The sequence below is a fragment of the Ciconia boyciana genome, chromosome 3 (genome assembly GCF_034638445.1).
Source record: "Ciconia boyciana chromosome 3, ASM3463844v1, whole genome shotgun sequence".
NCBI classification, from domain to species: domain Eukaryota; kingdom Metazoa; phylum Chordata; class Aves; order Ciconiiformes; family Ciconiidae; genus Ciconia; species Ciconia boyciana.
This window is the reverse complement of record NC_132936.1, coordinates 102,527,127-102,544,644: the sequence shown is the minus strand read 5'-3', so window position 1 is coordinate 102,544,644 and position 17,518 is coordinate 102,527,127. Positions and strand designations below refer to the sequence as shown.

General features: G+C 34.7%; 1 protein-coding gene across 8 annotated transcripts in view; it reads right to left on the bottom strand.

Moving 5' to 3' along the window:
• The window catches only part of SYT14 (synaptotagmin 14), a 104,611-nt gene that overhangs the window by 42,749 nt on the left and 44,344 nt on the right, over nt 1-17,518 (bottom strand). The window lies entirely within an intron of this gene.

Below are 17,518 nucleotides of genomic sequence, written 5' to 3'. Positions count from 1 at the left end.
AGTGGAAAAAGGACCATGAGCAATCTTGTGCTTGGGATGAATACTTGATGCTGACCCATCTTTGCTTCTCACTTACACTAGCTAGCTAGACAGAAAGGTGGTTATACATCTCCTCAGAAAATAAACCCAGGATGCATGAATATGGATACAGAAAGTTAATTCAGAATAATTACATTTCAATTTTTGATCTCACAGTTTACTATGCAGCATTACACAGTTGACTGGAGTTGGAAAAAGACAGCAAGGTATGCAGTAGCTGAAATGAAAGGCATACCACAGATAGGTAAAACCTGTATCACATTTTGTTCACATCTTCTGTAGAGGTTTTAATTAAGATTTTGATGCCCCTCACACGTAGCATTAACTTATACACAAAAATTTCAAAGCAACAATGTTTTCTGGTGTCAGACATACCATACTTTCAGTCACAGTAAAAATCTACCAAACAAGAAAGTTAATGAAAGTATTAAAATTAGAACAACATAAGCTTTGATTTCAGATTCATCTAAGAAAGAAACTGATCTTTCCCATGTGACAAAGGTGGTACATTTTAGTTTCATCATCAAATTTTTGTATACAGGATTGCCCTGCCTGTGTCCTAAATTCTCACAAAGTAAATGAACCTTTTAACTGCTTTAGAGGTAATTAGCAGTTGTTCAACATATCACATAAACAGAGTATGCGTAAGAGTTACCCTTTATGCAACAAGGCTGAAAACACAGTAATCTAGCTCTCTTGGGAAACAATCAGTCTTTGCAAAAGGTTCCCTTTTGTTCTCCTTTCCTTTGGAAGTCTGGGCTGTATCTGACTGTGGCATGCAGGAACATTTCACAGCTTCTGGCATTTGATGTAAGCCCAAATCACCGTTGTTTCGGGGCACACCGTCCATGGGAAGAAAACCCTGACACGGTGGCTAGAAGGGAGCCCATATGTATTGCAGATCCCCAAAGCTGGGCAACTGAGGGACAGGGACAGGGACAGGACAGCTCATTATGGAGCGTATGTACTGCATAGATAGGCAGAAGCCTCAAAGATAACTGGGGAATGAAGGGCTCTTCTATATTTCACCAGGCTCCTAATGGAACTCCTCTTAGCTTTAGCTAAGGCAAATGAGTAATTAAAACACCACCAAGCACTCCTACCAGAGGATACCACTGTCAGGAATCCTCTCTTCTCCGATAAACCCATCAGAGCCAGCCTATCATTCAGAGTGATCCCAAGTTATTCTTACAGCACTCATGCAAAAGGTCTTCTGCCGTTAGTCAGCCCAGTGCCACTAACTCCTGAAACTCCAGTCCCACAGGGCTGGAGAGGAAAACAGAGCAGGCAGGGAATCCTATACTCGAAACATCACACACATAAAACCTTACATACGAAACAGTTAAGTGGGACAGTCAGAATCTTGAAATCGCTATGCAGGAATAGTGAGAAAGCTTTATTTGCAAAACATGGAGAGATCTGGGAAAGCACTTTTTTTTTTTTTTTTTAATTAGATAACTTGTGCCCATGAAACTAGCTAGACATAATTTTAGAACCTAAACTGATATTTTATCATAATAAAATAATAATAAATATCCTTTGACTGTCTATACCATAAAAACAGGACCTCCTTTTCATAATTTATATAACTAAATATTCTAGCAAATTTAGAGCAACAACATTTCTGCTCATTGTTGCTAAAAGGCAACAAACAGCATTAAATGAGAGTAACCACCACGTAGCTATGACTTAATTTATTTCTTTTCACTTGTAGTCTAGTCTGCAAAGACTGTTTAACTCCCAGCTTTTTCACAAGCTAAAGAAATGAAAGCGTGTCCATGTAACTATCAACACCATTATTGTCTTACATGAGTAAATAAATGACTGTGTGACTCACTTTTTTCACTTTGATGAACTCCATTATATGTCCCTATGGGAAAACTGCACAGGCTGTGTGACAGAAAAGGTACTTTGAATGTAGGCGGGGAAGAAGTGAAGAAAATTCTTATTAACCAGCTGTGATTCAAAAATGTCAGAAAAAGCTGAAACACTGGGGCAGGTTTTAACTATTTATTTTTGTAAGTTTAGTTTACTAAACAGAAATAGCATGTAAATTCTTAAAACAAATATCCGGGTTTAAAAACCTAAGGACACTTCTGTGTAAAGAGGCATAAACTGTTTTTGAACAAAAGGTTTCTCTACCTAAAAAGATATCAAAGTTTTCAAATGAATTTTTAAAGTGAAAATGTATCATTTAAAATTAATTTCCCCCTCCCTGCAGTAAATGATGCAATAAAATGATGATTTCATGTTACAGCTCTCTGAAAATACTGCAAATTTGCATTACATGAAGACATTCTAATGACTGACTATATCAAAGACAAATTATGTCACAGACAGAACTTCATACAGCAACACTGAATATCTGATACTGGGTATTTTCCTTAAAAATTACACAGAAGTAACAACAAACTTCAACAATCAGTCAGTCAACAGCATTTTGCATATGTATCAAAATTTAAAATAAAAAACCAACTGCTAATGCATGCTGGCCTATCACTGATTGCATTGGAAAAAACTCTTGGAGCTGAAAGGAAAGCATGTTCTGAAGTAACATATAGAACCACTGTCTGTAACATACCTTGTACCTTTCATTTAAGGTGTAAACCTAAGACACTTACTCTTGTGCATACTTGTGTACTGTGACAAAGCCAAAGAATACCTTCTGGAGTCCACTGAATGTGGCTAATAACATCTGCTAAAGAGTTACTCTTAACAGCAAATGGTTAAAATTAAAATCTAAAATTAATTGTTGCATAGTTTCTATGAAAGTTTCCCAAGAAACCTTCCGCTCTCAAACCAGATAGAAAACAAATTTTGCCGATTCCCCCAATGAAATTAATCATATTAAATTACCATACCATTTTGGACTACACAGGGTGCAAAACAAGTCAACATATATCTCAAACCTGGAAGAAAGGAATAATCACAGAGAAACTACATCGGGTTTAGCCTGAGGTTCCTACCAACCAAAAAATGCCAGAACTGAGGAAAGACAAAAATAAAGTTGTAACAGGATGAAGATCTCACATCCAGTTTTCCACCCAAAATATGTAAAATAACTTCGCATTCTCATAACATGAGTGCAACTAAGTTGTTTAGTAATAAATATTTATTAAACTCCAAACTGAGAATACAGTGCATTGCTCTGAATAGGCAGATTTGAATAACCAACCTTTTAACTGCTTTACTTAAAATTTTCATCCTTCTTTAGTGGGCAGGGAAAACACTCATATGGTGGTAACAGTAAAGTTCTTGCTCAATAGCTGAAGAAACCAGAACTATAAGCGAAATACCTGACAAACACAAGCAGATTAGCATTTTGCTGGTACACTCAGAAATTACAGCATGTAAATTGTCATTAGCACATTTAAGTCAGAAGTAAATAAATACCTTCTTTTTAGTACTGATTGTTAAACAATGAAGGTTAATCTGTTTTCATAAGTCCCTGTACAGGGGACTGATTGAAAGCCAAGGGGCAATGATACTTATTCTTGCCATCAGCCTCAAGGGACTGTCAGTAAAACCTGACACAGCAACCATGGCCACAATGAGTATTCCTGGAACATACAATTGATAACTATGAGAAAATACACAAACTTTTTCAGTCATTTTTCCAAGTGGAATCACAGTTTAAGGATACACCAACTTACTGTAAGAAATGCTTTTTCTTTAGGTTTTCAGTTACTATTTGAACTTTCTCCTCCCAATGCTCCTCATTTCTCCTCTCTGTCCTGGTCCCTTGTGGACCACACTAGGCTGTACAACATTTCACCATGAAGCTGGTGATGTTCCTTTCCATGTTTACAACGTTTAGACTTTGCTATCTTAATTAATTTTCCCAAAGGTTGTCAGCAGCAGCACAAACCAAGCTTTCTTTAGCCCATATTTCCTGAGTAATTCCAAGAACATGCATCTCTTAACATATGGAAAAAGAAGCTATCCTTGTGGTTTTAATTCCCCTGTCTCATAAGCAGTAATTAACTACACTTTTGCAACTTGGAGTTTCTCATATATATTACTTCTTTAAATATTCATACTATTGTGGGAGGCGGCATTACGGCAAAACTTCTTTGGGAATCTGGTTTCCAGTTCCTTTAAAACAAATAATCGCTACATAAATTAATAATTTTTGCAAGTCATATTTTGTAATTATCAGAATATGTTCATACTCGAACAGTACCTTTTCTTCCTCTAATATATCTCCACATACACTACGCTTCATAATTAATTATTTTTTAAATCTAACATAAATTTCAAGTTTGCAAGCCTTCAAGGGGTTCTATGTAAATGTTAAGACAATTTAAATAAAACATAAAATGAAATACATGTTTAAAAATTAAAGAAACCTTTCTTATTCTGAATGATTAAATACCCTTAGAGATTTCTGATATGCAGCACAGACAGTCCAAATGGAATTTTCATGTTTGAACTTTTCTACGATCCAAAATATTACATTGACTGAATTACCCCACATTACGAGGAGTATAAAATATAAACATTAAATATTGAATGAAACCTCGGGGCTCTCCTTTCTTTAAAAGGAAAAGCTTACATGCATCTTTGTGAGGAAAAAAACCCATATTATTTCACAATAAAACAAATTATCTTGGCATTATTCTATTTCTTTTCCAAAAGAGTTATGGCACGAGTCTTGCTTAATGAAAAAAGGGGAATACAGAAGTGGTATGCGGTCATTATGGACAACAGAAAAAAAAATATTTTATCAGCTTTCTTTTTGGATTTGCCACATATTTATTCACAGTTGAATTATCTTCTATATTAAGCAATCACCAGTAAACAATAAAAGTAATATCTTATTTTTTTTCTTCCCCTGTAAAAAATAGTTCTCCTTTGTTTCCTAATATTTAGAAAATTCCATACACTATGAGCTTAATCCCAGACCTCTGGCAATCAAAATAGCATTGCTGCCATTTACATCTGATGTCACATGAAGTTCTTAGCACTGCATTTTCCTCATCTTCTAAGGCTAATTCTACTGGTCATTCATGTAATAAACCAGTTCTCTTTTGGTTTTTGATAAAATTAATCCAAAATTATTGAAATATCTTTATGTCCAGTCCTTAAAGCTTCAATTTTCTTCCTCAGGAAAGGTCTAAGACCAATTGAAGTTACTGATACTCGCATGGTAATTTTTTTTTTTTATTTGTCTGTTTACATCATGAGCCTGCAGAACGACACCTTGGTTTTGTTTGCTGACAAAAGAAATTTGCTCTTTTCTGCACTTATTAGAGCACTTCTGATTTGTAAGAATTTATCGTTCTGTTTTACAGAGCAATACAGAAAAGCACTGCACTGGTGAAAAATTCCAAGCTTTCTCTTTCCAAAATTAGCCCAAATTAGAACACTTAAACTACAAATACATTATTAAAGCATTATAGTGAGCTAACTGTCAAAGACATTCTTTTGTTTCTTTCCCAAATATTTTGGTCGTCTTTCAATGAAAATTATACATTAGCATCTCTTGAATTCATTTTCTTTCAATTTAAGTATCATTCTCTGATTCCTTATACAGTATTTCTATTAATTTGAATAGGAAGGAGTTCTGCTACCTGGTTCTGTATTTATACTTTCCAGCTGTCCAAAATACATCTAAATACTGCTTAAACCTATTGGTTCAATATTTTAATCTCTTACTGATGCAAATATTAATAAATCAAGCTTCCTAGAACTTTTTTTTTTTTTTTTTTTACTTTTAAAAGGATATTTCAAAAACTATTATTTTCTGAGGCTACAGCCAGCTCTAAAGCTTTTTGGAAGCAGCTTTCTTTAAGAAGTGAAATTGTAAAACTGTTTGCCTTCCCCTCCATAATTATATTTCCTTAGGTAAAGCATTTGTACTAAGTATGCTCATTCAACTTCTTAGGTAGAAAAACTTATTTTCTGTTCCATTTAGATGTTGGTATCACTTTTACTGTTTTTATAAGCACCCAACTTTCCTTTACACTACTTTTCAGATCACTATGTTGGTTAACTTCATAAATGAACAGGTATTCCTTTGCACCTCTGTTCACTGTTAATTTTTTCCAAGTTATCAAAATTGTTAGAAAAATACCACTTCCAAAAAGATAATAAGTTAAATGAATTCATAGAATCTTCCTTTTTTTTTTCTCTTTTAAAATACATTAGAAGTCCTGCTTGCTGAAGGTGATTGACAACCGGCTTTGAAATCTTAAGAGTGTCTTGGTGACAAGGAAATGCCTTTTATCATCTCTGTGAAAATTCACACAAATTCGGCTATCTCACCAGCATTTACGGATGCTTAACAGAAATTCAGAGCTTAACAGCTAAAAGCTTTGAAAACTCCACCTACCGTAAACCAACTCAGGCCCCTGAGCATCCCCATTTCTGACCAGTGTGCACATACTAGCATCCCCTCATACCTCTGGACCGTAGCAGCTGTATGTGGGCTTAGAAATATATTTCATTTGAATACAATTTTCACTTTAAATTATAGCTCAAATTCCAGTCCAGTTTAATACTACTACAGCTGCACTATTAAGCACAGGAGTTGAGCAGCAGGATAAAGTGCTGAAAAGGAGAAAAAGATCTCAGAGGTCTAAAATCAACCCCCAGTGAAGTATTGTAACACACAGCTAATATTCCTGTAATGTGCCTGCTCTCATTCTATTTGGTCTCAAATGAGGAAAGAAAGCGTCATTAGAAAGCAAGATTAATGTGTTATGTGTATCATTTTCTTGAACATTTCAATATTTTTGCAGCTCATTTCAGGCACGTTCATTGTGTATTTGACATAAAAAAGAATACAAAGTTTTCTAAGCAATACAAAGACCCCCTCTAAGATCTCAGTAAGTATTCATTTGATGATATAAACAAGATCCATTCAGCAGCATCTACTGCACTTAAACGTGTTCCTTAATTATCAGAATTCCATCATTCTTTTTTCCATACTTCTATTTTAAATAAGATACAACTACTTCCTTTAGTGAGAACTCTTTTCTGCAACTTAAAATGCAGTAACTTCATGGTTTCTTAAAAACAGCTTCACCTTGGTAGGTGCATTTTGTAATTTTTTCAAAAAATTGTGTAAAGTTCCCTAGTATTTTAGCTCTCTATTTATTACTACCCTAACTGTGAAAATGAACCAGGAAAGATATTTTCCATCAAGGACTGCTTCCAGAATAGGAACAGAAAGCTTGCTTTGATTCCTTTGCCTTATTTTCATAGCAATTTTGAGTGCAAAGGATACTCTGTTGGAGTGAGTGACTAACAGAGAGCAGCACTACAATGATTCTGCATGAACCATTTCAGTAGGGCATAAGTTAAATTTTCTGCCCATCTACTTAAGATATCTATATGATCCAAATTTGGGTATCTCGTAACTGTTAATATATATAAGTGAAATATATATTATGGTGAATAATAGTACTACTATAATAGTAGAAGTTAACGTGTTTGGCATTTTACAGATGGATAACTAAAGTACAGGTTTAAATAAGAGGTAATAAAGATTGCTGTGAATCTAGCTCAGAAGCGCTCATAATCACAGAAAGCTTCCAATGAAGTGTGGATGAATGAAACCAAGTGAAACCAAGTCTTTTCAGACTAGTACCCTAGCCGTTTCTTCTGGGTTTTGTTTTTTTTTTTATTTTCACTTCAAGCCTTGTAAATTATTATTAATCTAAAATTCACCTGAATTGTGTACCACCACCAACATGGAAACCTCCAAGCCACTAGCTTCTTAAGAGATATACCCCCACAGAATTTTCCATTATCATCAGCTCTGTAGTGGAAGAGAAGGAAGAGAAAACAAAAAATACAATATTAGGGTGGGGAAAAAAGTAAAGGGAAGAAGGAAAAAAAAAAACATGCAAAAGGAGAAAGTAGGTGCAATGATTCAGTGATAGGTTGTTGGTAAATTAACAAAGGAAAGAAATAAAGGGAGAGAAGTTTAGTAGATCTGTATAGAAAATGAAAAAAGAGCAAAGAGAGGAATAAAGAACAGATGATGCAAACAGGAATGAAAAATTACAAACAGCTAAAATAACAAAGCAAAAATGACAGAGAAGAAAGCCGAAGGAATGGGGAAAATAAAACAACACATGACATGCAAAAAAAGTGGTTCATATCTGAGAAAAAAGCAATGTCAACAGAGCAAAGAGATAAAAGATAAATCAGTGATGTCTGATGGGTGGGAATATCTGTATTTGTAGGTTAAAATCTGCACAGCCAAGAAAATACACCTAGTTACATTCCAGGAGAGGCAAGACGTTTCCCAGAATAAGCATTTAATTTTGTTTATATTTTAGATTTATTATTATTTTTCCTTTTGAGTGGGGAGACGGTGGTAATTATTTATTCAGATCCTGAGATTCCAAAGGACCTTGATTTCTCTTATCTGTTCAGGCATTTTTCGCCCTTCTTTCCTTGACACACTAGCTCAGTGACTTGCTTTAGTAAAAAGGACTGTATTTCCTGCAGTATATTAGAGTATTCCTGTAAAAAGGATTCTAGAAAATTCAGATTTTTTTGCTTTTGAAACAGCTCTCATAACTTTTCCAAATAAAAAGCAGCTAGAACCCAGAAAAATCAAGGATGATCTCAGTTTACAGGAGTACCTAATAGGTCAACAATAGAAGGAAATTGTCTGTATATGCTCAAAAACTCCTCTAAAACCTTTTAGACATTAGTGCCTGTAGAACGTATGCTTAGGAATAAATGGCACTAGTACCACTTTGGGGTCAACTGTCCAGAAGAAAGGTGGCAAAATAGACACTGTGAAATCACAGGAAATGGATATGCTTCGAAACCAAGGTATCTTTCCTTCACACACGCAGTAAGAGGGCTACGCATTCACAGAAAAGGCACAGATTAAGCAGCAGGGAGCATGTCAGTCTGTTCCACTCACTCCAGCAAGGCCTCAAACAAGTTTCTCCCAGCATAAAGAAACACAATTACTCAAAACTAAATTTCTTGCACTTTGCGGTGCTTCTGAGACCTCCCACTGTCACAGACAAGCGGCTTTACTAGGCTTATATGTACTATATGATGTAGTTGTTGCTATGTTTCCACAGTTGTCATATAATTCACAAAACAGGTAGTTTTCTGCATTTTGACAGGACTAGATGAATATGAGTCTGGCTGGTGAAGATATTTTCATTCAGCCATAGCATCAGTCATAAGAGCTATGCAAGAACTTACGAGGATCAGAGAACAGTGGCCAAGCTGCATATTGCATACAGAGGGCTCATAAGGTCTGCAGAATGATGCTTCAGCCCTCAACAAACAGTAGGAGAGGAACTGTTCTTCCCTGTCATCCACCCAAAGAACAATAGCACTGAACAATCAAGGGTGAGAGTACAGCATATCATTCTCAACCCATTTAACTTCCCAAAGCACTAACTGGTAAATTGTGTTGTCATGAACATGGTGTTATACCTACAATATCAAACTTATTAGCTGTTGTGACAGAGTAAAAACATGCATAGCCATCAAAATTTGTTTCTCATGGACCTTTCTTATACTAGCAAAAATTTATATACCTAATTTGAAATTACTGTTTGATGCTGCTTGTTGAACAAGAGACTTAAAGGTGGTGCACAGCAGGTAATTAGTAATCAAAGTCTAACAGCCACAGCTGCAAAATGTTTGTATGATAATTTCAAAATTGAAAATTATTTATTTCACTCTACATGAAATTAGTGTACACTCATTAGAAAGTCAGTGATTATCTTGAAAAGTACTACTGGAATATTTCAGTAGCTTTGCTACAACATCAGAAAGTATACAACATATGTCTCCAGACCTATTACCATCCCACCCTTTATCATAATTTGGTGTCAGCAAAGTTTTTAGATGTTAACATTACAATTGAAAACATACTCAGCAGAATGATGTTTAACATGGTTTGTAACCAGAATGCTATTTTTTTTCAAATCTCAGCAGTAAGAGTTTACTTTATTAATAAACTACTTTATTAAGCTATATATAAACCTGATATATAACTGATATATGTGCATGTTGCAACAAAGGAAATTCTGATTAAATATAAGGAAAAAACTTTGAAATCAGAGTGGCTATAGACTGGAAGAGGTTACCCAGAGAGTCTGTGTAAGTGACAGCCTTGAAGGTTTTAAAAGCTCTCCTCGGTAGGACCCTGAGCAGCCTGGTCTAACTTTGAAGTTAGCTCTCTTTCAATCAGGAGATCAGACTAGATGACCTCCACAGGTCTTCTTCAACCTATTATTCACTGATTCTACAATATATATTGAAAAACTCAATTCTATACTGTAATAATCAAGGATGGGGATCATCTTAGATACAGGTATCTCAAATATCTATAAAGCTCCTTCTATAATACAGCAGTTTAACAATTCACAGGCAAGTATAGCTCCTCTGCATATGCTAGTTACATTGCTGCATCTTGCATTAAATACATATACCTACCAGCATAGTACTTTCATTGTTAAAAACAAACAAAAAAACCCAACAAAAAAAAAAACCAGAAACCCCCACCACAAAAAACCAACCCCCAAAACCAACCCTAAAGAAACAAATAATACAAGGGGAAAAGAGATTCAGAATACTTTTTTAACTGGTGACGTTCTACTACAGTATACCTTGCGGCTGACTAGTCTTAGACAATGTAGTATCACTGAAATTTTTACTTTGATAAAATGAACATGCCAAGATACAGACAAGTTAAAAACACCCTAACAATAGTTTACACACACACACACACACACACACAAATATGTAAACATACATATACATACACACACCCCATGGCCATGTATCAGTAACAGGAACAATTTAAGGTTTGTGAAATATTAAATATAATTAAGATTACACTGAGGAAGTAATATCTGTTACAAAATGCTGATGTTAGACAGCAAATATTGACCTTTATAATTTATCAAGTGAAAAAGCCTTAATTTGCTTGTTATTCAAACTTCAACAATAAGTATGATAGCTTAGATGGAAGAAAGAAAAAAAAAAAAAAAGAAAACCAGCATTTGCTATCACTTTGCATTAACATTTTGACCAGTCAACAATTCAGCAGTGATGAAATGTGCAGTTTGATTCAAAGTAAGACAAGGCTATTTAAATAACTCAAAATAAGAAATGGGTATTGAAACATTAGAATTTTGATAAGCGATCACAGCTGCACTAGAATTAGTTTCTATAGCAACAGAGGAAATAATGTGGAGAATTGCACTGCAATACAAGATGGATTCCTTACAAACACTGCTGTTCAAATAGAAAACTTTAAAATTATTCACTGTATTAAAATATTTCTATTAAAATGGTTATTCAAATATCCTATACCTTGTACTTCACACATTGTTCTATTTTCGTTCTCCAGGATTCAATTCTAGCCCATCCATTCAAGTTTCATATTACATTTTCACACTTTCCCCCATTGCTTACCTTCCTATTTTACAATTAAAGTGACTTATTCTGAAAAACACTGTATCTTTGACCCCAAACTAATCTGCATTTTCAATCATTTTTTTTATTATCCCTACATAGAAGCACTCATTACATTTATTTTTCCAGCAATGCACTTATAAAACGTAAGAGAATGGTTTGCACATGCTATTCATAAGAAGCTGCATCCCAGCCATGAGAATTTACATGACTATGGAACTTCTGAAACTTGTAGTCATATGAGACTTGAACTAGCTTTTATCAGTGTGCACTCTCATGTCCTAAGCATGATTAAGAAACCATAGCAAATCTACTAGTATTCATGGACCGAATACCCATAAAATGGTAAGATAAAAGCCTTTCAGTTGAGCACATCTTTAGATTTCAAATGTTGCTAATTTCTAACACTAAGAATTATTGTTTCATTGCATCGTCTCTGATTCTAGCTATTTTTGGCAACTAATTAAAAGCATATGCCTGAACCTTTTATGTGTTTTGCCCTTATAATGAGACCTATTACTCTGGCTTATTCTATCCTTTTGAGTTCCAAAGTATCTTTCGAGTTACCATGGATACAAGTGATATGCTTTCTCCCACAACTGCTTTGTGTGCCTTATCAAACACCAGAAAACTGACACAGTAGGAATGTGAGCCATCTATACAGGATGAATATCTAACCCCTTGGAAGTGTTCCTCCTCCCCACCCCCCCCACCCCCCCAAAAAAACCCAACCCTGAGGTATGCCATATACTAACATTTGTAATTAAAAAAACAGGTTCCTTTCTAACTGAAATCTAGTATTTTTGCTCAAGGAAAACAACATGAAAAAAGGTGCAGATAACACAATTGTGCAATAAATTTATTGTGCAATAAAACAATTTAATCTGATCAACCCTGAAACAGTGTTAAAATTACAATTCTGAGTTTGTTATTTATTATGAGTTGACAGAGTTTAAGGGTATCTGTATCAATATACCCACTGAAGATGTAAAATGCAGCAAATTTCAAGCAAGCATTTCGGAAAGGAGTTGCAGAAACATTGTATGCAACTCCAAGATTACGCATAAACTAGAGTAAATAAAACTCCCTTAAACAGAAATTGTTAGGCCTCTTTATACCAATTTATTATGGGCATTTTCAAATGCAAATTGCATTCCAACAAGCTGGGAATAATTTGTACTAATCAGTGAAGAAGAGGGCAGTTAGTAAACTGATTTTCCCATTATGTTTCTGTATTCTGACCTCTCCTTAAAAACAAAAGACTCTCTCCCACTCAGACAGCAAAATTTATACAGGATTCAAAACCCAAGAACTGATACTAACATAATCTGAATTGATGTATAAGAAGTAAAGGGGAATAACCAGAAGGAAAAATAAATTACTGTAATATGAACTCGTAGAGACTCATTCAGAACCATCTCCCAACTTTCAATGCATTAAATCATTGGAAAGACATCAGCAACATAAATGAATGCCACAAAGGCAACTAAGAGCTAGAGAGCCAGAGAAGAATGGGTAGGCAAATGCTGCTCTTGCCCCTTTTCCTCAGTTATCTAAACTTCTTGAAGTATTACAGCAAAACACTCGACAAAAAAAAACTTATCCACAAGCTCAGCCTTGCTTTAAAATACAGAGATTTTGGAGCATACTATCTGAGCCAGAGACACTGAAGCATAAAAACCAGACTCTTACCCTTGTTTGTATTAACATTATGAAATAACTGTATCGTTCTGCTAAGTTTTCCACAAGCACGTAAGAACTAAAGACATATTAAATATTTTCATTTTTCTAACAATGTCACTGTAGGTTAGACTTACATTTGCATGGATTTCATAAGACACATTTCTTTTAACTTTTAAATTTAACTTTGAACTGTCTCAGGTTATTATACTCTCTTTGGGGGATGAAAAGCATCCACATAATGTTTTTACTGTGAACATTCAACTAGAATTAAACCTCACGTCTTTTTTTTCCCTGAAAATTTCTTTTAAAAGTAACTGAAAGCTAGAGAACAATGAAAAGGAACTCAAAACTGACTGCTACACTGTGGTACTAGTAATATTACTAGTACTGTAGTTTAATGTTGGAACCACTCACAAAAAAAAAAAAAAAGAGCATCTGGAACAGTGGAGATATTTACACAATGGCTCTGTACTCCTGCCATTACATTCACATTACACATGCTATCATTTCTCCTCTGTATAATACTCTCCTGGATTATCTGCACTGTGCACAAAAGCACACAAGAGATCCCCCATTCCTCTCCGAGTAGAACTAAAGTGCCAACTTTAGTATTTTTTAAGAAATAACTACCATTGTTACCATCCTTCATAAAAAGGGTTCTTAAGTTCTTCCTTCCCAGACTCTCAAAGTTGTCTGGAAATTGCCAGCGTTGTTCCCTACACCTCTGAGGCCAATAGATTGCCTTTAACACTAATGACAACTACTGTTTTAATTTCCAAAGATTTTCTTCTTCTAAAGCCCCTTCTTGTTAACAGGAAGGAACTGGCACCAGGAAAAGCAGATGATTCAGAGCAGTCGTTCTCATTGCCAGTGAAAGGAATTTTACTCTGAAAACAGTCAAAGATAACAGCCATTATCAAACAGGATGATGAGCTTCTCTGAAGGAGAGCATTAGACACTGGTCTCTTAACAGGTTAATTATTCCCCAGTTACAAGGGAAAATGACCATCAACTCAAAACACCTTTTCAAATTTTACCAGATCTATCCAAGATTTATCTGTTGGCCAAATTTTGTGTGGACATACAATTCATGATCCAAGATTTGACAGGAAAAGAAAAAAAGGTATCAGAGCAGTACAATCAGCTTCATCTTCAAGAAGAGCTTTTAAGTCATACATTTACTTGGAAATTTTCATGTGATTATTCCTATGCTAAGACGTAAGGAAATAAACACTGTCAAGCAGCAAGATAAAGTGCCGAAAAGGTGAAAAAGATCCCAGGGAGTGTCAGGGAAAAAAAGTCCAGGGAAAATACATCATTATTCTCTCTCATTATTCTCATAATCTAAAAATAGTTCAATTCTGGCATTATGTACAGAATTCAACATAAGCAAATACGAAGCAAAGTAATTTTGAGAAGGTAGTTACAACTTAATGCAAAATTAGACTAGTTTTCTGGTTTTTATCCATCAGATCTTGAAAATAACTGCAATAGATTTTTTTGCTTTTTCACTCAACTCATCAAATTGCCACAAATGCTACATATGCAACAGAAACACTTCAAAGTATAATAAATATTAATAAAATGTAACATAGATGGCATTGTACTTTTCATTTCAGAGTTGTCTTTTTTTCTGTTAAAATTCACAGGAACTTGGACAAAATTCTAAAAACATACTATCTGTTTTAAACCTTATTAACACAGTATTTTTAGTGCTGAGGATTTAAAAACAAAGTTTCAGAAGTCATTACACATACTACCAAACTCCTGACTGCTAAAATACAAGGATAACCAAACAGATCGGATATAACAAAAACAGGAACTAGGAGATACTGGAAGGCACAAAGTTTGAGCAAAATCAAGCAACATTCTAAACAAGATTCCTTGAAGATATGAAGAAATTAGTTTAATCACTAGTGTTAATCTTGCCCAATTTAAACAAGAACAGACGCTGCCCCTCTTTTGCCAAAAGATGCAGAGCTGGCCCTGACCTTTTGGTTACGACTCTGTTCTTTCTGGTACAGATGTCAACTCTTCGCAGTAAACAACAGCAATCGTGTCACCTGTTCAAGTCATATACATAAACTGTATTTGTTTGGGCTGAGCATTTTCAAAGAAAAGAAAATCACACCTGAAGTCAGCCTCTTGAAGAGATGAACCTTTTGTAGTTTCATTCTCCAAGATTTGGATTTTTCAGATACACATGCTCTTATCAGCTCTATTTTTAACCTGCCGCTCATATAGGATACTTAAAATTCTGAACATGTTTACATTATCCATCTAGCAGGCTAATGGAACTGCATACCAGACAGTCATGCATAATTCAAATCAATATCCTCAGGCTTGCAACTCTAAGTCAAAGCTGCCTTTAAATAAGCTGGGTGTGACTTTAACATGAATAAAATGTATCTAATTTTTAACCTTTATCTGACAAATTGATGTATTTGCAAAGGAATGTCATAAATCTTCTTTAAAAATGAAAACAAATAGAAAACCACAATAACTGAAAATCTTTTAAAAAACACTTTTAAGGACAAAATTTAGAATGGCTCAACAAGACTGAGAGCAAAGGTTTCAGATAGAGAGCTGCATTATTTTGGGGGGGTTTTTTAGCAAAATGTACAAATATATACATAAAAACACATGCTGGCAGAATATTAAGTTGTGTGGAAGGTGAATGTGGCAGGATTTCCTATTTACAAATTTAAAGATCAAGCTTTAATTGAATTGGGCATAGGTGACTCCACACAGAAAATCTCATACCCAGTTAAGCATGTCTGCTAGCTTCTCTCTAAGGAACAGAATTAGAATTTCCATAATAAAATAATTTTCCCTTTGAGTCTTCCTATGTGCTTTCATACGACCATGATTCCATCACAGTAGATAACCTTCAGCTACACTGAAATGACCAGAAGCATGGCAGTTATACTAGCTAAGGATCTATTTCCAGCTTACTTGTAAATACAGTGGAGGAAAAGTAATTGCAAACAACAAAAAATCCCCCCCAATCTCCCCTCCCCCCCAAAAAAACAAAACCCCACCCCAAACCAAAAGAACACAAAACAAAAAATAAAGACTTCAAGTTGTATAATATAACATAACATGCTTTCCCTTTCCCCCAAGGAAAATATTTCAATTATTCCTAAAAGTCTAAAAGTTAGGATAACTTTGTAACACAAAAGTGTTGTAAGTAGCACATCAGAGCTTATTTTAACAAGAAAAAAAAAAAGACAGATCTTTGCCTCCACGGAACCTACAGACACAATTTCATGTTGTTTACTCAGATACGATACAGTCCCAATAAATAATAGACACAATTAGAGTAGCTATGAAAATAGTAGTCCTAACAATAAAATACATGTTATTAGATAAAAATAGTAATATTGTTCATCTTGTACAAGGACAAAATATTCATTGAATAGTTCCAAGAGAATATTTATGATACAGTTATAGCATGTCTATGAAATTGATACATATGTCTAAGGGAAATAATCTACAGTGACTAGGTAACAAAACAAAAAGAGTTCAGTTACAAAAATAACCCGTTGTTCTTCTTTTACCAAAGAGACGGTTGAAACATAATGTGATCAGATTATAAAAAAGTCCTAATGGTAACTAGTCTTTAACCTAAGGGAAAAAAGCACAATTGGGAAGCAAACATTAGTCTCAGACTAGAGTTAAAAATCTTTTGATTTTAACCTTTAAAGCTAAGAAGAATGATCCATTTATCCACAGGCACAATGGAGGAAAAACTGATAAACTGTTCTTTTGTAATATTCTTATGTAAAGTTGTAATAATGTTCTTAGTTCTCATATTTATGTAACAAGTACCCCTCCATTCTGGTGACCAAGTAGCACGACTATTCTCAGCAGGTAAGCAGAGTACTGGGTGCATGCGGGGTAAAATTCCTTTTCCCAAAGCACCTAATAAATGTCTACACAGAGATTTCCAGTCTACTGTTTGATCCTGTTTCTTACTCACTCATTCCATGATAGAGCCATGGGATCTCTGCAATTAGGGTTACAATTAATGAAAGCTGTACCCTCTTTTGTCTGTTCTGTGGGAGTCTTTCAGAACAAGACATGTCTCATGGTATACATGCATAAAGATCAAACAAACTGGTCCCCTATATCACTAGATATTACCATAATACCAAGAAAAAAGAATGCCCATACCCAATAGCTTTGAGATCATATGAGTAAAAGAAATACGCAGTTTTCCACGTGAACTCTCAGAATCAGCAAAAGCGCTAGGTTCACCAAGGAAGTGATCTTTTTGCTGATATAGTACTACCCCTTATGTTTATATCACAAATCAGTTCTACATTTTATTAATGTGGAACATTTATATCAAATACAATGCCACAAGGAACTATTTCAGCCA